The sequence below is a fragment of the Aythya ferina genome (genome assembly GCF_964211825.1).
Source record: "Aythya ferina genome assembly, chromosome: 6".
NCBI classification, from domain to species: Eukaryota; Metazoa; Chordata; class Aves; order Anseriformes; family Anatidae; genus Aythya; species Aythya ferina.
Genome location: NC_140303.1, coordinates 37,690,336 through 37,717,355, shown reverse-complemented (window position 1 = coordinate 37,717,355; position 27,020 = coordinate 37,690,336). Strand labels below are relative to the sequence as shown.

Below are 27,020 nucleotides of genomic sequence, written 5' to 3'. Positions count from 1 at the left end.
GTCTTAAAATTAGCTTCTTTCTGCCATTGTGTATTAATGTTCTTCTTCAGGAATGCAGCATATTAAAGAACTGAACAGAATTAGTAATAAATTTGTTAATTACAAATTTAAGCAACACAACTGTGTTGTTTTCCCAATATGTTTTTTTTCAAAAGCAGAATTGCTAATGCATTTTAATCATTTATGTATAAACATTTGAAGATAAAATATTCTGAAGTTTATCAATTTCAAGAGCTGTTTATTTGCTGGCAAAATAGGGCATGTTATACAACATATATCTTATCATTTTTGCTCATCAAATCCCCATTTGCTGAATGCAAATTTCTCTGGTCTAAGTGCTCTTGCACCTCAATTTAAATGAATAATAGGATAGACTCTATTAAAATCGGTTTAAGGTTGCCATGGGTGACATATCAGTAGGGTTAAAATGAGAAAAAAGGTCACAGAGGCAGTCCTTACAACCTGTTTTTTTTATTATTATTATAATGAAGCATATGTAAGTATCTATGTAGGTTTAAACGACAACATATTGATATTGTAGACAATCCTTAGTTTGTGGGTCTTTCTCCATTTTTTTTTCAGACAGCGTAGTCCAAACCAAATAAATGTGAAATTATAGTGTCATCAATAACTCTGAGAATGTATTCAGTTGCACCGAAAATTAGAGAGCAAAGCCTCAGTGCAATAACACTGTAGGCTGACAGATTGTGGATTTGTAGAAATAACAGAAAACTCTTCGAAGACTGTACTTTTACTGTGGCAAATCCTTCATTTCAAGGAACCAGCAAGGTACTGTAATCATATTAACAAAGCAGCCAGAAACTATACCAAAACACCTCATTTAAGTAGAATTTTGAGTCTTCAGCTAACCTGATTTATGGGATTATGCATGCAGTTATTTGATAAGTATTGAAAATACTACCACTTCACACTGAAGGCTTCCTTGATCTATCTTTTTTTTTTTTCCTTGTCATAGTCTTATCCTGTTTAAAGCTTAAAAAATACCGCTTCTGACCATTCTAAAGACTTAAAGAATAAAGTAAAATCACAACTTTCCTGAATTTTTTTTCGGATCCTTTAAAAGTCAAATATATTTATTGTAGTCATCCCCTTATTACTCACTTTTTTGTATTATGCATGATTTTCATTTGGATTTCACAGACAGATTTTTGATACAAACGAGTGTTGTATCTCTCTCTCTCTCTCTCTTTTTTTTTTTTTTTTTTTTTTTTTTTTTTTTTTTAACCTACAGTAAGAAGAAAAATCTCCTTATTTGCTAAGGTTACAGTGTTAGTTTAATTTTCATAGGAGCAGTGGAATATTTTGAAGTGAGTAACATTTACCAAGTCATTAGTTTTATGCAAACTAGGAAGGAAGATGAAAGAAAAAAAATTATCAATTATTTATAGATTGTTAAAATGTATCGTAGTGCAGTGCTACTGTATAGAAATGACAATTAGCCAAACTTACCTTCTATAATTAATAATGCATATATTATGCTCTTTGGGCAACTAATCACCAGTTCTACAAATTTGTTTGACACCGCAGAAGATACCTATCACACGCACAGGTTAAAAAAGGGAAAGCAGAACAATGTTCTCCCATTAATGACCGGCTAGCTTTAAAAGGCTTTCAACAACACTTAAATTCACGTGGCGCTTCCTTTTGACAAAATGGTGGTCTACAAAGCGCCCGGCTGCTCCAAAGGCTCCAAGCTGAAAAGGTCCCTGAAATTCATGCTGCGAGCCCAGGAGGCGCATCAGTGAGCATCTCATGGCACAGCCACCACTTCCTGCCAGCACCTTTAGGACACTGTGGTGAAATTTGGGCATCTTATCACATTGAAGTGCCCCTCTTGTACCCAGGCTATCTACCAGCCAAACCAAATGGTGAGGGGACCTGTCATGCAGTGTCTGAGGTGCTCCAAGGCACACAAATGGCACCATATGCATTGTATATTGATGCATACATCTACTTAATGTGCATGGGCACTAGTTTATTTACGGATTTACTTAGAGACGGACTGGATTTGTAGCTTTGTAACCCACCTTACTAATTTTTGCCCTCCAACAGGGTCATGCGCTATTTGTGACATTGCCAGGCCCACTGAAGAGCTGGGAAAGGGGCATAAAGTATTTGGGTGCACAAGGTGGGTGGCATCCCATCCCATTGTGACAAATTCCCTCATTAAGGAAATATTTTGATCTATAACTATGGATCTTTTGAGCTATAGGATGCACCACTGATGGCTCGTCTTGGACATGAAGCAGCGCCATGCTGAAAAAGCCAGGTAAACCATTATTTTGCTATAGCTATATATAAATAGCTTTGTCCCACTTTATTCATTTTTAAATTTTTATTTTTTACTCTCAGATTTTTCAAGGGCAGATTCCCTTTGCAAAACTAAATGGTTACTATCTTGTGTTAAACCCTGGTAAGAATTTGTGAGACGCTTTGGTCACTGGCTACCTGTGAATACCCAGAATGCTAAAGAGTCCTCTACAATCTCAGGGGACAGTACAGAATTATTATTATTTTTTATTTGTTATAAGCCCACTATTTGCAATAATTTATAGATATTCTTGAATTTATAAATATTAAGCTTTTGCCAAATATTTTAACTATCCCTCCATGGCAAATTGTCTTTAAATACTGGCAGTTTTTTCTTTTTAACATTTACTTGTGGACCAGAAACACTTGCAGTCTATTGCCCCTGGCCTTCTGTGAGAATGTTAGTTAGCAATGCTCATAAAAACTCAATTCATCAATGTGAACATAATTTGCTATGAACAGAAAGCTCACAAAAGGGTGAATTTGTCAGATAGACAGGTGGCCTGAGATCTCTCCCTGATACTGAACGATATGAATAATAGATTCTGGTAAATGTATGCCAAGACTTGAGCTGTAAACACAGCTGCCTCCATTCCCTTCCAGAATAACAGCTTCGAGAACGAAAGCACAGGAACCACAGTTCCACCTGAGGACTAAGCCTGTGCACGTACACACACACACACAAACACACACACACACAAATGCGATGTACTCACAGCCTCACAAAGGAAACAAGCCCCCCAAAAAAGGACATAGCCCTTTCCAGCTCCTTTCGCAGACCCTTGCTCTGAATGGATTTTAACATGTGTGGAGAGCAGAAGGAGAGAATAATAGAAAACATTTAAAATATATTTTAAAATATCTGCAGTCACAGAAATAAATCTTTCTGCAATCCAAAGGGGAAAAAACAATCTCAGCTGGCTTATGTAGGTAAAGGATCCAGACATAAGATGAAAAAAAGTGTCATAATGTCACAGTTGAGCACATATAAACTAAAATTATAGTATTATGGTGTGTTTTTTTTTTGTTTTGTTTTGTTTTCCTGTGAATATTACTTTCAAAAATCAGTTAACTACAATGATTCTAGCTAGACCTGCACAAGGCTTTTTTTGTTGCAGCCTACTGTTATGTATTTACACTGCATTTGGTTTTAACTGTTCTTCTCTATTTTAGTCCTAAATCATTAATTACTTTCCATAGACCAGGTTAGAAAGATGTTATACATGCAAAAATGACCTTTAGGCTTTCCTAATGCACAGCCTTCTGCTGGGCTGTCACCCAATGTAACTTCTGAGCAGGCAGAGGGCTGGTCCAGGCAATGCCAATGACCCCTCCCTGTAATTTTTGGGGACCAGTGGGAAGGACCTCATCCTGGCTCAGGCATCCTGAGCAGCAAATTAGAGGTGGGAGGAAAGGGACAATGCGACAGTGACCTTGTGTTGCTGATAATAATAATAATAATAATAAAAAAAAAAACAACGAACAAGTCTTAAAATGGACTAGGTTGTGGCCAGCCACATTCATTTTTGGGAGCGCATTGACAGTGTGGTACAAATGGTTTGTTGCTGTTGACTTTTAAGGGCAGAAGTATAATGTATTGCAGAGGAGAATGGCTGACTGAAGTGCTTGTTTTAGTCTATCAGATGTTTTTATTTTTGCAATTTTAGCTGAAGACTGAGATCACCAGATCTGTTCTTTGCATGATCAGGATTTAATATGTTTTCCCCCTTATACATATAAAACAAAAGCCTTTTCCCACACTAGCATGCCTTATTTTAGGGATAAGGCAAGCTCCTTATTTGATCCTTCTTTGGCAATGATATAGCCCAGGAAATGAATTGGGAATTGTATCATCTGAAGTTCATACATGTTTGTTCATATTTGTTATTTAGGGAGGATGCTTCTCTGTAATGAGTTGGCTAAGGTGAGAGACATGTAACACTGAACGCAGACCCAACACATCCTAAAGCTCCCAAAATGTGACCGCATATGAGATATTAAAGGCAAAATGGAAGTTCTGAACAAATGAAATCACTGTCAGAATAATAAAAGAGAAATGAGCTATGATCTAATCTGTTTTCTAGCAGTGTCACAGAGGAGCTATAATAAAAGCTATTTGCAAAGTTCAGAATCATTTCCCGTGCAAAGCCATTCACACACGATACGACTCTGGACAAATGGAGGGGGTCTTGGCTTTGCCAAAAAATGGTATGTGGATAGTTTACTATTAGTTTTAAGTTTGTGCACCTAAATTACCCAGTTGGCTGCATTTAAGCTCCCTCCCTATTTGAGATGGCACAGGAACTTGTGCACCTGGCTTTCTCCCTCTATTTTTGGTGTATCGTCTTCACCCTTTTCTCTTTACAAGTGTAGAGGACAAACAGAAAAAGAATAAAGTCACATCCCTGGATGCTTATCTAATCTGCTTTTGCACCGTGCATGCTATAAATGAGGGTACAGTGAAAGATGTATTGTGCCCTCATTGGAAATGCTCACTCTGTTCTCCTCCTCGGAACAATGCATGAGCTGCAATCCCAGTTACAGCATGCCTCTGTTTCTGTGGCACCATCTCTGTATCAGTGTGTGAGGCAGAGGCATAGAAAAGGGACACAATGGAGGGTGAAGAACATACATGCCCATTTCCTCCCTGGTCTTCACAATGAATGTAAGGGAAGTGATAGGAAAATGATGGAGGTATATCTAGAGTAGTACACAGGGAAGCAACTGCTCCACATTTTCCTCCTCCTAAAGCAAATTAAAACTAATCTAAGGTTGTTCAAAATTGTGATAATTTACCTGGTGGATTTTATTTATTTATTTTTTTCATTTTAAACTGTATATAGTTTGGGTAGCTGGACATGGCAATCAACCAAAGGAAAGAGAACACGAAGCAAAGCTGTTCTTGCTCTAGGCTGAGGAAAAAAAAAAAAAAAAGTATGAAAAGGTGGAAAACTACAGAATAAAATTCCCAGCTAATGTGGAGTCTATGTGAGAAATGGCAGTTCTGGCCCTCCACTGATTTCTGCACAAGTGGAATAACAGAAACCGAGCTCTTAAAGAGCCTTCTAGTTTCAGGTCTTTCTAGTTTCAGTTCAGTGTCTTTTACCACAAGTGGGCTGAGTAACTGCAGAAGGAAAAAAAGAAAGGGAAATCACTCTTTCTGTAATCTGGCATCTACTAATTTCAAGCCTGTGGACATCTGCAGTAGAGATTTTAGAGCAATATGGGCACCATGTATATTTATAAAGGCTCCCTGTTGACCAAAGGGACTGCTGACCCAGAGATCTCCTACTCATGTGGAAATAAATGAACTGATTAGCATCAGTGGGAAGAGTAGCAATGACAGCAAGCTGTGGGACCTCCCCAGCTCCTCGGTGCCTGACAGTATGGCTGGGAGGTTTCCCTCTGAATACTTTGGTGTGTGCATATCACTTACCTCCTGTCCAGGTTGGCATCTATTGGAACTGCATTTTTATATCCTGGTTTTAAGAAAAATGTCCTTTTGTGGTGACTTGGTGACAAGCTGCAATAAAGCAGCTCCTGGACTTCATGGGGCACTGTCCTCTGAGACAGCGACTCTTTCAGAGCTGCCCACGTTGCTGAGCATAGAGCCCTGCAAAAATACACCTAGGACTCAGGCACACAACCTTCCTCCAAGTGTCAGAATGCAAAGGAGGGCAAATCACTTATTTGCACCCAAATCTCTCAGTTGTCTTTCCATGAATGTCTCACTAATCCTCACAGTTCTCTGGTTAAGAGACCTTAATTCAAGTTACATTATACCTCATCAACATTTTTAATTTTTCCCCTCTGTCCTTCAGCTCTTGCACCCAGCCTGTCATCTCTTATATGCTTCCCGTTGCACCCATCTTCCTTGTCTCACTTTCCTCTTTGCTTGTCAGTCGTTCCCTCAAGTAAGTCTCATGTGCCAAAGGAAAAAAGAATAAATAAATAAATAAAATCACAGAGTGAAAGATTTATTCAGCAGCAATAAATCTATTATCTGGCACACGATACGAATAAGGTGAAGAATCTTACTCCTTTTGTAGTTTACTGCGCATTGGAGTTACCATGCAAAGTGATAAAATAATTCTGCTGCCGGCAAAAGCACCATCACGCAGCCAGTATGAGTCACCAGCAAAAAGCAAAAGAAGTCAAATAAATATATGATGCATTGCCTCTACGTGGGGAGGCCTAATGTGTGGAGAAGAGAAATATTGAGGTCTCTGTCTGTTGGAAGACAGCATTGCTGTACCAACAGAGATGACTACGCAACCAGTTATGAAGAAGAGGTTGCACTTCACATTGAGTTATCTTCCTGTGGCAAGAAACGGCATAGGATGTAACACAAAAACCTTTCTGGACTGAGGGTGGGGTCTACAGGCTACAGACATGGTGGTAAGTGTCATATGTGTGTATGTGTCCGTTCTGGGTCCAGAAGTTAGGCAAGCTTTCTAGTTTAAGTGTGATTGTGTCTATTTTGGGGTTGAAAAGATTGATATCTCCTTTCTTTTTTTTTTTCTTCTTCTTCTTTTTTTTTTTTTTTTTTTTTTTTTTTTTTTTTTTTATCAAGTAAGTGTAATAAAAAGAGATTAAAGAGGGTTCACAGCACCAACCCTTAAAAAGAAGATGGTTAGTGAAGAAGAAAGTCCTTTCTATTTAAAATTAGCATGGAAATACCCGGGGCTCATTAGGCAAAAATCTAGAAGCAGAGGACAAGCACTTGGGAACTTCAGACCTCTAACATTTAATTTCAGAGTTTCAGCCAGCCGTGATATAAATATAAGACAAAAGATTTTAACTAGATGTAATATATGTGGATTTTTAGTTTGGTTGCTTAGGACCTGATGTATAGGAAGCTGCTGTACGTGTGGTAACACACCTGTAGCTATCACATACATGCTATAAGCAACATCTTACAGCTTTGCAGCTTGGAAATTCACACTATTGATTGAAGTCGATAAAAAACGGATTATATTACAGAGAGGACGTGTTAAAATCCCAGTTACTATTTTGAGGGAGTTGATGAGCTTTAGTTATAGCCCTCATGATTGACAAAGAAAACTTGAAAACATCCACAGTTAGGTGGATTGATGATATTGTGAACTGAAATGTGGGAACACACGCAGTCAGGCAATTGCATGGTGGACTTCACAGGGTAATTTTGGTACTCTCTGACATACTGAACAAGAAAGCTAAATGGACAGCTTAAAAATAGGAAGTGTAATCCAACCTGCATTCCCTCTCCCCAGTTATAATGCTGTTATTTGTTAATAAATTGAAAATAATTGCAGAATAACTTTTATGGATTTTTTTAAGTGTTTCAGTTTCAAATTGACTTAAATAGAGCTTAAGATCAGTCTATTGCAGAAAATATGAGATTATGCACCTCAGCGAGTCTAATAAGAGAAAGAAAGTTGATTCATGTTACCTAACTTTGATATTATTGAAACCTACCTCTGCCTATACTTCCAGGTCTCCAATCCCAACAGTACTTGAATACAAAACATTATTTGTATTTCTACTAATAAATTAACCTACATAACAGTATCTAGTCTTTCTTTCTAATATAGCCTGTCATTTCTACCTCCACACTGCTACATGGTTTCCTAATAATGTCTAATTATTGCACTGCCATCAACAATAACAAAAAAAGGATTTCATCAGGTAAACTTCCCATGTTATTTTTGCTTGTGGCACAGCTTACTGTGGCACAGTTGTTCCCATTGCAAAAACATGACCATTTACAAAGGAAAGAGTGGTTTGCAATGAACAGCTTTTTACAAGCAAGCAGATGCATTATTATTTATGAAATGGCACATACTACGTAGCTCACAGTGCACAAATTGATCAAGAGATAGGACATGTACATAGATTTTCTGATCTTTTGTCTGTTCCCAGAAGTCACAGTAAAACTACACAGCTCTACAAGTAAGAAATGACCTTAAAGCCACAGGAGAATCCCCATGTGTAAGAGAGTCCTTTGGTGACTTCAAGCTGCCACACTGATTCTTCTGAAGTTATGACTTGGAGCTGGCTCAGCTAGACCTCAGCTTTTTGTCCATAAACACACAAGATAGAAGTGCCACAATATCCAAGGTCTAATTAGGCACAAACATCCAGTAGAGTGTTAATAAAAGCCATAAAAAAGGAGAAATATACTGCTCTTTTTTTTTTTTTTTTTTTTTTTTTTTTTTTTTTTTTTATTGGGAAAGGGAATTCCAGGAAATTAAAAACTGCACTGTATATTGGGCATCTCTGGCCAAGCTACAAAAAAAAACCCTCCCACAAAACAACAACAGAGGCCAGCATTCCTCACAAGGCTATGTAACCAACCTGCTGGAAAACACACTTTGATTGCATGTGTACAGGAGGTAGGCTGGGGCACCGGGGGAGCGCGCTGCAGCAGCCTCGCACTGGACAGGCTGCACAGTTTGCTGACACGCGATATAGCTCTCAGAAAAGCCTCTGTGCTTCAGGACAAAGCATTCCCACATCACTTCTCCAGCACATTGTCTTCAAGTGAACACCTCCTTATGTGGAGAAACACATCATGGGCACACAGCTGGGGTATGGGGGTCTGTGGTCACAACCTAGAAAATAGCCACTTCTCCCAGGTCACGGTCCCTAAAAATACTTCTGTGTTGCTTGGAAGTGGCTTTAGCCTTATCTGAATGTTGTTTTTTTTTTTAATGGAAAATTTGTAAGAGTTGTGCATACACACTTACACACACATAATAGGCAACACGAATAAAAGCATACAAAGGAAAACACCGTTATTTTTTTTTTTTTTTGACTAAATACCCATCTTAATTCCTCATAAACAAACCAAACCTGATTAAAAATTTCACCTCCTCCCCACAGTGAGCCCCAGTAGTTTGGCTTTTTTTTTGAAGACAACTACCCCAAGCTGCTTTCTATATTTAGTGGAGAAGCCTGAGTGCCCCAGTAAGTATACAACTCCACTTGAACTATTGCACTAAACACAGAGATGGCCCCTTCTTCCCTAAAACGTTCCGGGCCACAAGCTGGATGTGTCAGCAATACAGCAGATGGGGAAAATGTATACAAGTATATTAATTTTGTGGCCCAGATTTATGCAGAACACATATTTGCACAGATTTCTTATAGGATTTTAGATCTTGTTTTTAACCCTTAATAGGGTTAAAAGGCTTCCACGTGAAGCATGGAAAGCACACAAACTGCAGCAAAAGCGGCTATGGAGCTGGGGACTGGAAACGAAGGGGCTGCAAGGGCTACTGCTCTCACTGCTTGCTATGAGACCTGATTTACACACGCTAGTCTTTGTGCCTCAGTTTACTTGCCGTGAAATATTTTTGATAATGCTAGTGATCTCACAGCGACTTTGCAAAGCTTAGTTAATTAGCTCTTAATTAATTCGGTTCTTAAAGCTTCCTGGATGAAAGCAGAGCTGGGTGAATAAAGCCAAAAATGAAAGAATATTGCATTTTTTCCCCAAAATAAGAGCTGCTGGTGTGCCTGCATGTTTGCAAACATTCAGGTGAGCGCTTTTGTTGGCTCAAAATCTCCCACAGACAAAAGCCCCCTGCATGCCAGCCTGGAGAAGTATTTCTGAGAACATTCATACCAGATGTGTGCTCATGACCATCCTGAAAAACTCTTTTCATTGTTTGCACAATGATTTGTCAACGAGTTATAACTGTTCGTGAATTATTTGCCAAGGGAAAAATAAATTCCCTAATGGCTTTACAGGCTGGTCTATACACACTTTTCCAACTGCAGCCATTTAGGAACGAATGCAGCCCCATCGCTGCGGCACCCTGCTGTGGCCAGAGACATACCCACGCCTTGGATGGGGGCTACCCCATTAATTTTTACTGTGGTCTGATGAGAAGCTCTAATGAGGGCCACAAATTTGCACTGAGGTTTTTTTTTGGAGGGGAAGGAGGAGGTAAACTTTGAGGCATCGTCTTGGCTGGCAGCGGCATGCGGACTCAGCTGTGCTGGCCAAGCAGGCATTGCCTCCGCAGCTGGGCTCTGCCATAGCACAGCACGGTGTGACATGGCATGGTGTGACATGGCACAGTGTGACACAGCATGGCATGGCATGGTGGCATGGTGCAGCATGGCACAGCACGGTGTGGCATGGCCAGGAACATCACCTGCGGGCAGTCCTGGGAAAAGCCATGTGTGGGGAACCCTGTGGTGGGGCGTTGCCTCAGAGAAGGCCTGGTGTTGTGGTAAACCTCCTGATGCTGGGGTTGAACACAGGGAGCTTTAAAATAGGGGGAGACACCCAGGTTTCACACTCTTTATTAAGTGGTGGGTGTTAATAGTGTCTGGTTTTTGTGCTCACATTGCCCCTCAGCCTACAGTGAGGTGCTCAGAGGCCCTGGGCAATGCATGGAGAGACTGTGCAGCTTTGGTGTGCCTGAATCCAGGCCCATGAGCACACACACTGCCACCAAGCCATGCAGCAGGGATCAACGAACTCCTGCAGGAGGCTCCAGGTCTCTGGGCATCCTGCCCCAACTTTGTCTCTCCCCCAGGCTCAGGTTCTGTGGCCTTTCTGCAGGACAAGGCCATGCTAACAACCTCAGCCCGCCCGCTGCTTTCCAGTAGGGGAAGTGCTCACGTGCATTAAGGTATAAGCTAGTTTGCAAAGAGATTTAAACATTGCTGTAATGCTATTACAAAGTAAATATAATAATGAGCATTGTATGAAAATGCTAAGTTTTACAAAGCTTCTTGATATGCTCTACAGCTAACCTCAGACACTTTCCATGCTAAAATGGAAGGCAATTAAGGATTAGCACCTGGCTTATCTTTATCTATTTCTGAAGTTCATCCAGCTAGATAAACTTTATATGTGAGGTGAGTCAAAACTATTTGTGTGCAAATGTACCTTTATGTCACTATATGTGTTCACATTATGGGGCTATACCTTCTTTTCCAAACCAACATAGCCAGAGAAGGATAGACTGTAAATCTTGCCTTAAATTTAACTCATCCCCAGAACACAGTGGAACTTAGTGACTGACATACAGCAGAAGTGATGGACAAGAAAACCCCATTAACTTGCAGGTCCAGAAGATAACCTAAAACATTTTTGAAGAATTCATTGTGACTGGCATCATATAAACAGCTCAGTTCATTAGGTAATTAATTTCCATTGAACATTTACTACAATGTCCATCTAAGTAATGCACAAATGGAGACTGGTCTAAGCATCTCATTAAAATATTCTCTGCAGTAAATTTGACAAGCTTAAGAAAAAAATAGTTGTATCAACTGAAAAGCTTGCATTTACGTAGTACCTTATTCAATAACTCAGGAGAACATACAGTATGCTATCTGCAGGATAGCATTTTTTTTTTCCTCCAGATGTCTCTTTTTCCTTCCAGAAGTTGCAGAGCATTGGACAAGCAGTAACAGATGATGAACACATGCATAACTACAAATGGGCAAGCTGATTGTTTTCAGAATTGGTATAAACATTTGCTCTTGGATTGAGATTTAGCCCATAGCAAATCTTTACATTCTCGTTATAAACCTCTGACAAAAAGAGCTTCTAATGAAAATGCTGACAGTGTGAAAACGTGGTTATGGTCAGGAAAACAAATGGATAAAAAGTGGCATTTTGTAGTTCCATATGTATATTTCATCAGGGAGAGCCGGGCTCCGTCTTTACTAAGTTTACATTTCAAAGCAAAAGCTTGACGATAACTGCTTCTCCTACCCTTTCTATTTAGGGCCCCCAAACCTACTACTATTACTGCTATCTCCTACGCTAGCATTAAAAAAAATAAATAAATAAAAAAATACAGAGGCTGGAATATGAACTTCTCTGAGAGCTCAGCAAGAGAGCCAGCAGCTGGATTTTTAGCATCCCTTTTATTTTAGATTATACAGATAATAGTGGAGACCAACAGCCCGAATCAGGACATGGCCTCAATGTGGTAGGGTGTTAAAGGCTGAAAAAACATAAAAAGGCACATGTGGAGAACTGCATTGCCTGTGTTTGCACAGGGGCATGGCAGAAGGCAGTGCAGGGGGAGGAGGAGGAAGAGGAGGAGAGGAAGGGCCCAGCAGGATGGGAGCAGTGAGTCAGGCACTCAGGGGAGGCTTCCCAAAAGCTGCTTCTTGTAGGGAGGTGTAAAAAGAGGTCCCTCGCCCCCTCCTGTATGAGAAGCGGGGTGTCTAGAGGGCTGTGGCATTTCTTCCAAACTTAGACTTGCTGTTATTTTGAGCTACTCAGATGGAAACACCAACGTGGGAGATGAGGGTTGCAGTGTAGGGGAGTGTTTCAGTACTGTGCTATTAAAAAAAACACAACAAACCACCAAAAAGTAAAGATGGTTTAGGATGTTTAAGTCATATATGGGATCCATACATGGGTACAGGACTAGAGAAGACTTATATGCTTTTGTACCCACAATGGGAGCTTGATGGGGAGCAGCTGTAGCAGCTAAAACATCCCCAGGCACACAGTGCCTGCAGCCTTGCACATTTCATGGTGCTCGGGGCAGCACAGGAGAATGGCAGAGGCAGATGAAGTCCGTTGAATGTTTTTCTTCATCAAAGGACAAGGAAACAGCAGATCAGTGGGTAATAATTGAAATGTGGTCCTATATGCCAATATGACCACCTGCATGTTTTGAGGGACAAGACATTGAATTGGGTGCTATGTGGCAGAACACTAGTGCTCCCTAGGCTTGCTTTAGACTAGCAGCTACAGAATAAAGGATAAGAAAATGTAAGATAAAAAATCCCGAACTCATGCTGTTAAGAACCAGGAATGTCAACCAAACATGGGACTGAAAAGCAGGAGGAAATCAGACAAAGTGACCCTGCAGTAAGGCAGTAAAATCTGGCTGGGTATTTACAGTGGCGTTACTGTTCAGGGTCAGGCAGAAGGCACTATTACCTCTTCATGAGCACAGTGGGTCCTGTCTGGTTCTGAAGCCCATTACTCTAAGAAAGATACTGAAAATGACCAAGATACTCGTACAACTCAGAAAAAAAAATTGTCCACGAAAACAAAGCCTTGAATACTGTGTTAGAGGCAATGATGGATGTGGTGAGACGAAAAGGAGCTACACAAGCTCAGTTAAGTTATGACTGAGGATGCCAGAGGAATGGCAATGAACCACGAACTGAAGGAAGCAAACATGAAGGACAAGACCATGTCTCCTCCAGAGCCAGTGAGGGTTTTGTGAGTGACGTCAGCGTGACCCAAATCCTGCTGCAAGGGGACAGAGGACACGCTCAGCACAAAGAGGGTGCTGCAAGTAACACTTTTGCATATAGCAAATTCAAATGTAGCTGAATTTCAGGAAGCCCTCCTGATAGCAAGATTGCCTGTGGAAGTGGAAAATCCTCATGCTGCAGAGATAGTAAACAAATATACCGAGCATAAAGGCTTCACTGGCGGGTGCTATAATGAACACAGAATTATATCGCTGCAACAATATACACCCGCTGAATTTGACTCCACTTGAAGAGATGAGAGCTCTTAAGTTGCGACGTTGAAAACAATTTAATCGAACCTGGCTAATTAGAATATAACAAGTAGTTTAAAATTATGCAACGCTCTAAAAATCTTTTAATTAGTTTGAAATTCTGATGGCAAATTAGTAAACGTACTTCAGTAACTTCCTGTGCCTGCCTCAATACATAGAAAGAAATAAGATATGTTTTGTCAATAGGGACACTTTGAGCAAACATACACAAGCAGAAAATAATAATGTAGAGTAAGGAATAATTAATTAATTCAAGCTTCAAGATAAGATCACTGTGTCCTGCTGACCCTACATGTTAATCAGTTGATTGATTAATTGCTACAATCATAATAATTATAGGGTGTAAATCTAAATACATTTAATGATAGTTTACACTTAGAATAAAAATGTCTTTTATGTCTGCTTATCTTCTTCATTTCTTGAAGCCCAGTCATATTTTTTTGTTTGCCATAAATAAACCTGAAGCATTTTTAGATGTTATCTTTGTGATGAGGTAGGTTTATACTTCATTCATCTCATCAGTGATTTTTTTTTTTTTTTGTGGCCTCCACCTCCTGTCTAATGAAAAATATGTTCCTGGACGGGAAACAATTGATTATGTGCAATGCCCAATACAGCTTCATCAAATGCTCATCCTTAAATGAAAGACAAGGGGACACACCAGTAAGCCTATTGTGTAGTTATAGACTGCCTTTATCCAGAAGAGCTTTACACGCTGAAGACTTCTACCACATAAACACAGTCTGGGGCTGCATGGTACAGCAGATTAGCAGCACAGGAAAATATTAACCAATGCAAGCTAAAGGAAATTAAATATATATATATATATGTATATTTTGGTTTCTTACTTATAGACAATGCAGAAGATCTTGACATCTACATCACCTTTGATGGGAGTGACTCCTCTAAACCAAAGGTATGGGTCCTTGTACCTAAACTGGCATCACTAAAATCCATCTCTTAAAATGTACATGAAGGGAAGAAACAAGAGTTCCTCAGTTAAATCTGCTGAACATTATTAAAATGTGCAATTAAATACTTCAGTTCCCATGAACTCACTGAGCCAGGAATGAGGCGTTTTGGTAGGAGTGTGAGGTAGGAGTTGTAGTTGTATGCTGCATGTCCTGCAGGTAGTCCTAGGTAGGTACAAGTCCTACATGTTTGGTCCCGACAGCTGCTAACATTACAACTCCTTTGTGTTTCTCTTGAGGTGGAAAGTGGCCTGAAGTGGGAATTTCAGTTGTTTCAATAGCAAAACACCTTGGTGATTCAAGGATCAAATTTCTTTTCATTTTTAACATTTACAAAACTTGCTAGCTTATTTTTTATCTTATTTTTGCTATTGCAAAATATTTGAAAGTCTTAAGTGTGTTCCTTATATTTCTGAAAAGCATATGTTAAAATCAGTTAAAATCTAGACATTAACACAGATTTCCTGACCAGTTTAAATTCTGCAGCTCTGGAAATTCTGGACTCCTCTTTTCCAGAGTTGGTATCCATATCCTGCTTTGCAACTCTTGTTTTGCAGTGATATTTGTTAAATAAATAATGCTAGGTTAGAAATTATAGTATAAATATTTTAAGGAGCCACTAAAGCATTTTCAAAAGAAAACGAAGCAAATTCCACAGAGTGAATGAACTTTTGCAGCCTTCAAAGGGTTACCTGACCTTTTACTTTTGCAGCTTGCTTGACTCAAAGTTACAGCATTGGAGGAGATAACAGTGAAACTGTACTATAAAAATAAATTACTATCATGAATATTAAGCAACAAGGATATAATAAACATGACTGCTTACATGATTCTGATTTATTGATACTGATTTGCTAGTAAATTATCACACAAAGTACTCGTTTTAGTTGTTTAGGAACATGTGCAAAATAAAGCTTGGTGGACACTTCCCAAAGACCTTGACATCTGTCACTGAATTCATACTTAGGGATTCTTGATGCCTATTTTTCTGGTATGTGGTACAGCGGTGTATTTACTTTCCTTTTCTACATACATATGTATATATTTTATACATATATATATTTATTTTTTTTTTTTCTATGCTGTCTGGCTTCCTTAAACTGCTTTTTAGCTCTGCACAGTTTTAAAAACTACTATCATGGAGGTTCAGCTCTGACACAGTGGAACAAATCCAGCTGCAAAATCTCCTAAAGGCTGTTCATGCTTGTTCTGTTAAATAGTGCTCACTTTGAGTCAAGAGGTTTCATTACTATATTTATGAACCTCTTGGCACCAGGAGTTGGGATTTCCCAGTGCTAAGCATTAATGCATTTTGCATCACTCTTTAGCATTGGGAACTCTGGATCACTGGTGCTGAGGGGTTAAAGACAGTAAAAAGCAGATCTTTATTTCCAGATAGCAATCTTTAGTGCATGTGTGCATGCTTGCTGTTTGTGTGTGTGCGTGTGAATAGTCTGAGCAGCTATCAGATAACAGAGGGAGATAGCGGGCTGCCACAGTCACTAACAACTACCAGGAACTGCAGATTTTAAGGGATCTCAGCATTAACAGCCTGCTGCCTCTATTCTGCATCAGATATTTGTTATCCAAATTGATGGAGAGTATTCCATCTGAAAATAGGATTATTCTCCTTTAAATTTAAAGCCTGCTTTGTGCTTATGTGGCTTATATCACTTCATGACATGGTGTGTTATGTCAAACCTAAGATTATTTTTGGAGATTTCTGAGACAGAATCTACTTCATTTTGCCTGTCATCAGCCTAAAGCATGTGCCAAAAGACCCCTTTTTTGAAGCAGTCATTCACAAATACCATCTGAACTAAAGGACAGCTACAGCTTCAAAGAAAAAACATGTATCTTAGATCAAATTCCACTAACATTTCATAAAGTGGTCACAGTTTCGATACTTCTTTGCAGAGGATTTGTATCCACACAGTGGGCTATTTTTTTTTTTTTTTTTTTTTTTTTTTTTTTTAGTGTTAATACACTTCAGCTTACAAGCAGGAATGTAGCTCATCAGGTGCCCTGATCTGCATTGTAAAGAAAAACAAGCAATGAACTCAGCTGCAGAGAGCATGGGCTAGTTCTGGCTGCATGTGAACACACAGATGCAAATCAAACATGAGTCAAGGAAGAGGGTATTCTAAAAGTGGCACTTGATAGCCTGGAGTGAGAGCTGCAGAAGCGTATATAAACCTGCCTGCCAGGCAGCCCTTCCTGCTTCTTCCGGTTTGTTTTTTATAGAAAAAAAAAAAAAAAAAAAAAAAAAAGAGGAATAAAAGGGAAACAGAAAGGAAAAGAAGATGAAAGGAAAAGAAAAAAAATGTGAAAAAGAAAAAGAAAAAGAAAAAGGAAAAAAAAAAAGGAAAAAAAAAAAAGAGAGAAAAAGAAAGAAAAACACACCAGATATTTTCTAAGAGTTTAAGAATATCTCTACTTCTCAATTATAGTTTTTCAAGTGTCCCACCTTTGTGGCTGCTTCACAACTTACTTTTTTCTGAGTGCTGAACACAAGTTTGCTTTTCTAACAATTTAAGCATACCTAGGTGAAGAGGTTTTGTGCCTCACTAGGATCTTTTTCCCAGTGCAACTCTATCACTCAAAAGTGTTTAACAGTGAATGAGTCAGACCATGAGCTGTCTGTGAATTAGATTGTGCTCCTGATCTTAGTGAGATTATCTGTGTGATATACTACCTTCCCAGGCAATTAAGGCATTAGTGCTTTGGTCAAAATGTAACAATATTCTCTCTGAGTCAAACGGGTTAACAGGCTAATGAATTTTATATAGAAGGGAGTCAAAGGGAGCAGTTTGACTCTCCCGGAAGCAAGACAAATTGCATTTTACTTTAAAGATGTGGGCATTTCAAATTCAATACCTGTACTATAAGCACAAGGCAGTGGATTGCAGAAAAATTTCTGTGTCCAAGGCAGCATCCTTCAAGGCAGCATCCTTAAAGACGAAATTCTTGTTCACTGAGTTTTTTCTGCCATAGGTTGCCTCAGCTCTGCACACCATTTTTGGGGGAGGATGTGAATGCTACTCCTTTCTTCCATTCCCACACTATTTCTTGCTTTGCTTGACCCCTCTTTTTAGCTGTTATCTGGTACAGCTGGTGGAGTCCAGCTGCTAAAGATGCTTTTCCGTAGCCACATTGCCCGTTTTTCCAGTACTACTACTTTCACAATTTGTGTCCCTCAAGAGACATTATAAATCATATTAACTTTGAACTCTGGCCCAGCCTCAGTAAGAACACAAGCCTACCCTCACATTCAGACGTCATGACTTTTACAGAGTGTTTCAGTTGCAGCCGTACTTCCCATGGCAGGCACAACTTCTCCCAAAATGGTGAGGTTGGGAAGCCAGGGCTGTGTCAATAGCTGCTGCAAGGCGATGTTGTCAGGGACTGGGAAATCAGACTTACACCCCAAACAACCTGTGCCTGATTTTAACCCATGACTTAACATTTGTCTCTAATCCTGTGTCATCAGTAGGAATTCTGTGGGTAGCCCTATTGCTGTTATGCTTGTCATATCATTTTGCTTTATCATCCCCTTTAGCAATGTGGTGTTTTCCTTTTCCAACATTGTATGTGTGCTATTGTGGTAAACTGAGAGGATATTTTCTTTGACCATTCATGACTTGATTCTGTGCCTGCCTACTTTGTGGAATTTATAAAACATTTAATTTCATTCTTTCTCCATGTCATTTTCAGACCATTTCCAGAAAGAATTATCAATTGTAACTCCTATCTGAGCAACTCCTGCTCTCAGGTTGCAAAAGTGCTGTTGGAGCAGGTCAGTACTACTCAGATGTATTTCTACTAGATTCTCACTCAAAGATTTGCCATGGTCCTAAATGTAAAGGCTAAAGCCATGTATTTTCTTCTAGTTTATTTAATGCACTATTATCAGGAGTCTTCTCTGAAGTTGCAAAGTTTCTTCCCTGATACCATGCCACTATGGACACTTTCTGTCATTATAAAGGAACATTTTGTAAAACTGCAAAGTAATGCTCCATGTCAAGGCACGTTTCATGGCTGGTTTTACCTGCCAGAACTTCAGGTCCCATAAAGAGGAGAAATTTCCAAAATTAAAAGTCTGATATCAGTGGTTGGAGCATACTGGAGTTGGAGAACCCTAAGGGAGGTAACAGTCCCTTGAGAGGGGACCAGGGGCCCAAGCTGCTTGAAGCATTCAGTATGCATAAAAGTGTATTCAGGATTCAACTCCATAAAGTTAGGGTCTACTCTGAGTATCACAGATGTACCCAAAGTCCACACTTACTGTGTTTTTAGATTTTCCACAGCACACCATACATTATCACAGTAAACACCATTTGCCGTTATTCCTTCTGCGGGGTAAATGTACTTTCCTTTAGCCACATCTTCAAGTACCCATGTAACAAAGGCCAAGAAACAACTGCCACCACCAAGACTGCTTATCATGCCTGCTTCTCTGCTGGTTCAGACTCAACAAGCCAGCACACAGAGATGTATGGCATTAGAAGGCAGCAACTTTTAGATAGTAAGTAGGTGTAAGGAAAAAGGAAGATGGCATGGAACTGGAGGTGATGACTTTCAGCATCCCCTTCTCTTGCTCTTGAAGGCTCTTCTTTTCTCTCCCTTCCTGGTCTTCTCTTTCCACTTCCCCCCCCTCTTCTCTTCCATTTTTGCACTTCTGAAATTGTGTAACTGGGGCATTATAGGCTGTTTCTCCTCCTGTTATTACTTTCCCTGAGTGGAAGCTTCACTCACAAGCCTGATGAACATTTTTCCCCTCAAACCCAGAGTGCCAATTCTCACTTTGTCAAGAGCTCCAGTTAACCTCCATGAGAAGTTCCTCTCCCCCTGCCTCCCGCAAATGCTCCAGGTTACAGAGATCTTGTCACAGCCACTAAACAGCTCTTCCTCTCTCTCTTTTTTCTCCTCCTATCTGCCTGAACCATGTTATTTCTTGGATATCTCAATTTCTCTGTCTTCTCTTTCACGGTTCTCTCCTTCGTGGTTTTCTCCATGAGCTTCTCCTATGCTAACCTACATATGAACTATCAAGTTGGCTCGCTTTTTGCTTCTGCCCTTTCTTTCTACTACAAAAAGATTCTCTTAATCACAGATCAAATTTAAATTATGCAAATACACTCTATTTTTTGTGCCCCAAAAGTAAAAGAGGAGCAAACTGAAACTCATGTCTTTTTCCATTTGCAATTTTTTGGTTCTGCACTCTGTCAACTGGCAGTCAGTGTAAACCCAACAGAGAGGTACTGGAGCCTCAGTGATTAATCTGGCTATCATTTACAGATGTAAACATTTTTTTTTTTCAAATTGTAGCGAGACACACTGCTTCACAAATGATAATTCCACCCAGCATCCAGTGACTTCTCCCTTAAGCACTAATGCTTTGATCACCATTGTCCCATGGCAGGTAAGAGTCCAGAAAAATCTTTTAGCTTTGTTAGTACTTGTGCAATCATGGATAATCCTCAGTTTGGACATAATGCTGTCTAATAAATGCTATTTTCAAGTACTGGTTTCAAAGCACTACTCTGGACCTACTGTGTACAGCAAAGTTTGTGCAAAAAGTTCTCACTGAGCAGATTACTACAGATTCAGATCCAACAATTTATTGTGTAAGCATTAAACCATTCATACAACAAACACCTGTGCAAGCCAGTTGGCCTAGTCAATTCTTGTTTAACATTTAATTATGAATATAATTAGCATGAGTTAAGAGACAGGCCAGGCATCCGCAATAAAATTTCCACTATGCTAAAAAAATTATAACTATAATAAGAAAAAAGACTAAATTGCAGAGAGTATGTCCCTGCTGTGCAAACTTTGCATGACAGCAACATTCAAATACAAATTCTTTTAAAACTTATTCCTTTTCTTTTATGAGGATTTTACAGCCTCCACCATATATTTATAAGAACAAATCACATAGTTTTTCTGTTGCATTAATTTTAAGGCAATTTTCATCATTGATGTAACCCTTTTGGTGAGATTCTCCTCTTTTTCTCGAAAGGTAAATTAATTGATTTGATAGTGTCACTGGAACTTTGTCTTACGTAAAACTCATCTAAGAGTTTTATGAAGTGCTTTTTGTAGCACAACAGAATTGTGTGCTAGCAGAAGAGAAGATTTAGTAAATATTACAACATATATCTTTTTATAGGTAGATTCTTATGTTTAAAAAAAATCATCAAAGTCAACTTAGAGTCAGGTTCCCTATCGGCAGGTATTATCTCGGCATTCTTCACAGAGCAAAGCCCTGCAGAGAAGCTAAACCACCATATGTAGTTTTTCTTTTAATTTTTCTTCAAATAACTTGTTTATAAATTTCCATGTGGGGAAAAGGAAAAAAAGAAAAAACAAACAAACAAAAAAAGTAAATGTTCTGTCCGTGTATTTTCTATCCATGCCCTTTATTTCTGAACATGTTGGGCTATTTTCCACCTCAAAAAACAAATCTATTCATAGACATGCCCTCCAATTTTTTATTCTAAAGCGGTTGCTTCCAGACCTGGAAAGATCTATTTAAAAATGCTGCTGAGTAAAAACAGTTTGCAACTGTGAAGGGAAGGTCACCAAAGGAGAGCCAGGAGGTTACTGGGGCATCTTGTTCCTTGACACCTCTTGGGAACAAAAGGCCTGGAGTGAACCTCTCGTGTTACCAGCCTGCTGCTATTACAAATACGTCAGCCTCCATTTGCATCCTTGGTGCAGGTGTGCTTTCTTTCTGCCTCCAGTCTGAGTGGAGACCACGCTAGAGCATGGTGGCTTCAATGGGTGGGAAGAAGTTTAAATGTACTTGCAGGCAGTTTATACACCCTCTTGTGGAATATTTATATATTTCCATGGATGGATATACCTGAGACTATCCTATCCATAAAATATATATATATATATTGCTTTATTTAAAGAAATATGAGTTGTGCCCCAACTTTTGAATACTTCTTGTTTCTACACTGTTTTTTGTTGTTATAGTACTGTTCATGTTTAGTTTCTAGACCTCTACTGTCTTCTGATTTGACCCAAAAGGTATAAATATGATTTATCATGTGAGATTTATTGTGGTGACCTTGGGTTTGTTTACTAATCACCATGTTCACATGAAATTGAGGCTTTCTGGTGCCATGCCAAGCCCCAGAACTTCCTTGAACAAGTAAAAGAAGGCTAGGAAAACAATTTCAATAGGAGGCTCGCCAACTGCGAAGCTGAAGGCAGTTTGATTAGGACTCGAAGCCCACAGATTGAGATTATGACAGAAATTTGCATAATGCCAGAGACTGATAAGATTTGGTTTCTCAGGAACCTATTACGTGATGATGTTAAGAGACTGTCATGGATTTCTTACAGTGCAATATGCTGACTTGTCTTTCCAAGACGAGTTGGCCTTGAGCCTTGTTCTTTGTAAGCCTCGAGTGAGGTTTCTTTAGATGGCTTTTGAAAATTTCTTTAGACATCTTCTGTAACTTTCCACCAAGATGATACAAGGATGTTATGACTGTCAGAATAAATGAATGTATTTACTTCCTTTCTGTTTCCCAGCTACTATTTTCATAACACTGCATAGTGGTTCAGAGCAGGTCCTGGCTACACCACGTTTTCAATGAATGTAGCTCTGTTCTTTGATCATGATTATGTATCGATGACTGGATTTGTTTATTGCCTCCTGACACAACTTTTTGTCTGATTTGGATGGAGGCTGCTTCCATGCAAACTCCTCAACAGTTGCATTATTCAGTGCAAATTTCGTGGTGGCCTGCTGCAGACCGAAGTGTGATCGTTGCCTGAATAGACATGAGTTTCTGCACCACATCGCCTCGGGCTGCACATGCAGCAGGTTTGGGGGGGTATGAATCCAGAGCAGAGCCCAAGCTCAAAGCAAACCCTTCTCCTGATGCCAGCCACCCTGGAGATGAAGACAACTGACTGACATGGAGGGGTCTGATGTCTCCTCATAGCAGTGATAGCTTTTGTGGGTTAAAAAAACAGCCTCCTGTTCTAATGAAAGAAACATTTCTTGCTTTTATCACTGTGTTTAGTAGGTCCTTTGTGGACTGGGCAGGACCAGTGAAGACCAGTATCTCATACCATGAGAACTGTAATAAACTTAATATCTAACATCTTTCAATAACCCAAAGAGTTATAAAACTCTGTCATATGTAAGATACTAACTAACCATTTTCCTCAGTCTCTGTATAATAGGGTAGCAAAAAACATTATAAGATTGATAGGAACGACATTGTGAATTCTGCTTAGCATACAGCAGGAGACCTTAATTGATATATCAAAAGGATATGTGTGAAATCGCTTGAAAAAAGTGTTAATAATCTAGTAGAATAACCAAAATAAATAAATAAATAAATAAATCCAGATCTTGAAAAAATAAAAAGTGTTTCTAATGTGGGCCTTTGGCAGTTTCTAGGCATTTAAATTAATCACCATTATAATTCTAAAAACCTTATTATCTCCCATCTAACTCTGAAGGTGCTGCAGTTGTGTCCTTGGAAGGATTTTAGGTGCCTACCACTCTACTGCTCCCCATGCAGAGAAATGTTTAGTTTTCTGCTAGGGCCAAAAAGCTTGAGCTCCAGAGATGGGGGTTTCTTTGCCAAAGTGTCTGGGGAGGGCTGGTCCTGTGAATGAGATTTTGCAACCTTTCATTTTTAGTAATCTCACTACTATGTTCATCTGTCTTAGCTAGGAAGCTCACAGGAGTAACAGATACCTTCATTCAGCAAACTGTCTGTGGAAGCATCATTTTGGTAAAAGGCTTCTATTTAGAGTATATGCATATATATTTACACTTGTGTGCATGTGTGTTTTAAACGATAAATAACCTATTTATCTACAATACTTACATGACAGCTATTAAATTTATATTATAGATAAGGAATTGAAATAAAGGTGTAATCATTAGACCTCACTGAAAAAAATCTTTCCAATGTAGTAATTTTTCCAACCTGTTTGCAGACAAAATCAAAGATCTGAATTCAGGGCTTTCAAACCAGAGACAGATGTTGCAGCTTTGGGAACCTGGTGGAATTTTCCTTTATGGAATATCAGTTTGGATTATTATTTTTTTTTAACTGCAGTTGGACAGATGAATTGTCTATACAGCTTTCTCCAGCTGAACAGATCTGGAATGACTAGTCAGCACTTGAATATTTTCCATGTTGAATTTTCCCATTTATTTTATACAGTGGATATCAGTCATAATTGCAGAGGACATCATAGTGTCTAAAGTAGTAGACAATTCTTTTTTTTTCATGTCTTCTGCCTGAGACGTCTGAAGAAAACTTGTTCAATTAAATTAAACATTCATAAGCAGCCAACACATTTACCTGCTAATATTTTTAACAGTTTTTTGGGGTATCTTTTTTTTTTTTTTTAATTTATTTCAGTGGCTGAAGTTCTCACAGAAGTTTGCATGGCCATACAGATTGAATTCTGCAAATAAGGTGATTAAGTGTTTCAGTTATTGGCACTTCTACCACCTTACTCACATGAAGCACAATTTTACTTGCAGACAATCTGTTGAACCACGTCTGTTGATCTTGCAGAAAATCAATAGAACTATTTGCGGTGCTAAGTAATTTAAGTGTGGCTGAACCTGACTTCATAGCAGCATTTGGGCACACTTCAGAAGTGCATATTTCATCCAAAATACCACAAAATGACTTGCCAGTAATATATTAGACAAAGTCCTTGAAAAACCTGCTTTCCAAATCCTAAGAAACAAAATTAGTATTAGGTCAGAGGTCTTGTGGCCTTCCATTTATCATTTATAAATTCTCTGATATAAGCTATATGGACAGTAATTATCCAGCTTCAGCCTGGCAAGCAGAATTCTGAGATTCTATAATGCCCTGAATTATCTCCTAATATTCTGGCCATATCTAAATTGTTCTAATATTATGGCCATATCTAAATTTATTTGTAGGGGAAATTGAAGGTAGAGAGCAAGCACTTTGCCTAATACACAGGACTGTAATATTTTATTCCTATGCACATAATAGTGATGTTAATTAAAATAGCATCATCCAGGAAAAGTAATATTAAGCTTGCTATGGAATTTTTCACATAATCTTTAAAATAGCATCAGCATAAGAAGACCATGGCACCTCTTAGGTACTTGTTCCTCCAGAAACTTCTAGCTAAATGACTAAATCCCCAAGAATTAGGGGATTTACTGTTACTAACCACTACAGGTTTTTACACAACTTCATCTTACTTACCAAGTGTATGGCTCTGACTGAGGATTGCTTAGTGCTGGACCAAGGATATAATCATCCAGGCAGTGTGGGAATGTGTCCTAATTATTACCTTTTCCCTAGCAGTCTTCAGGTTGGTTTATTTCTGGTGATATTAAGTGCTTATTCCAGTCGTACTGCACATCCCATGCAATACATGCTAATAATACTGATTTTGGAAGAATGGACAGAAAAGACAGAGACACAATAGCCTCTTTTTTACAACATCCTGAAGCAGAAATTTTCTAGCAGTGCAGCACAGACCAATTTTCTAGCAGCTCAGGAAGAGCAATTAACACAAACTAGCTGAAGAATCAGCTGCTATGGAAATGATATTGAAGACAAGAGATTTTTTCTTTTGCCTCAGGACTATTAACATGTAGAAGAGCTCCAAAAACACTGGAAATGCCTAATTGTTGTTTATAGATGTTATTTAAGTAGAGATGGTAAGAATATGGATTTGTAGATACTATGGGAGTAAAGGCCAGATAAAGAGAAGATTGATTGGAAATCGTAGGTTACATTAGACAGTTGGATTAGGTAGAAGTCACCCTGATGCGCCGTAAAGAAAGCAACAAGAATCAGGGATTTGAAACAGTGCAAAGAATGTCTTAGAGTACTAGCATTTTCTTCCTAGGAATAAACTGTCTTAAAATCCTTCTATAAATGACTGTTCATTAGTCTATCAATGTGTATAATGGCTCTCAAAATCATAATAAGAATTAATAATAGTTCAAATAGCAGAAAGGGACATTAATTTCTCACTCATGAATATTAATGCTTTAGGGGAGAGTCTCTTCCCGACATGCTTTCAAACTCTATTTCACAAGTCTCTAATCAGTTACCTGTTATTTTTACTGTCAAAATACTCCCCACTGGGCCACCAAAAGATTTCATATCGCCCCAACTTGGATGGTAGCATGAGGGTGAGAACAGAAGATAGCATGAAGGATGAGGTCATGGTGTCGTGTTAATGTTCTTCAGAATACAGCAGAGTTGGCTGAGCCAAGGCTCACTCCAAAGGGCAATGAGAAGTAGAGATAAGGGGGGACAAAGACTATATTTAGGTCCAGAAGACCAGCTGGATTACCAGGACGAGAAAGTGAAACAGGCAGAGGATAAATTATTAAATGCTTGACTGTGGAATAATGTGCATAAGAAGAGGTGCAAACAGCATGCCAGGCTGTGCCCCATGAACTGAACACATCCTCTAAGCGCACCGGGTCTCTTCCTTTCTGAGAAGAGGTAGTTGGTGGATGGGAACCACCTGAAGACTATGTTCAAATGCTGGTGCTTCAAAAAGGCATTTTATCCTAACGCATTGCAGAAACTGAAGCTCAACAGTAAGAAGATCTTTATTATTTTGCCCATCTTAGCATGGCAGAGACTGTGCAATAGGAATTTAGGCTGGAGGGAGAACCTTCTCCATGTAGTTTCTGTGTGCTTTGAATGGAGAAGTGAGCTGACAAGAGAAAACTTCCAGGTAATGTGTTTCTTTACGTTGTGTATTTAACTGCGCTGCATCTCTAAATAAGTGAGAAGGGAAAGATCTTGTGAGATGTATTTAACCTCATTATATCTGATGCTGGGTCTTGAAAAGCTTTAGTTGAACTAAAGACTCTTATGAATATAAAATCAAAGTGAGCCGTACATTAAGGGCTTCATATTCTCTGACAGCTGCGCATGTGCACACACAGCTCTCATTAACAGTAATGGCAAATATGCATGCCCATCATTCAGAAAACGGATCTCCAAGTACTTTATTCTTTATTGTTTCTTTCTTTTTTTTTTTTTTTTTTTTTTTTTCCAGGCATTTTTTTTTCTATTGGACTTTTAATTAAACTCCTACTTGGCCCTTTCCCTTTAAGCTATCTCTTCCTCCCTTCTCCTCCCCTCCCCATTTTCAAGGGGAGTAAAACCCAAATCACTCTGTTTTTGAGGCAAGTTTTTCCAAGCTG

At 39.0% G+C, this 27,020-nt stretch overlaps 1 protein-coding gene across 4 annotated transcripts in view; it reads right to left on the bottom strand.

The window, feature by feature from the left end:
• ARHGAP15 (Rho GTPase activating protein 15) overlaps nucleotides 1–27,020 on the bottom strand; it is a 333,280-nt gene that overhangs the window by 34,265 nt on the left and 271,995 nt on the right. The gene's annotated exons all lie outside the window — the stretch shown is intronic.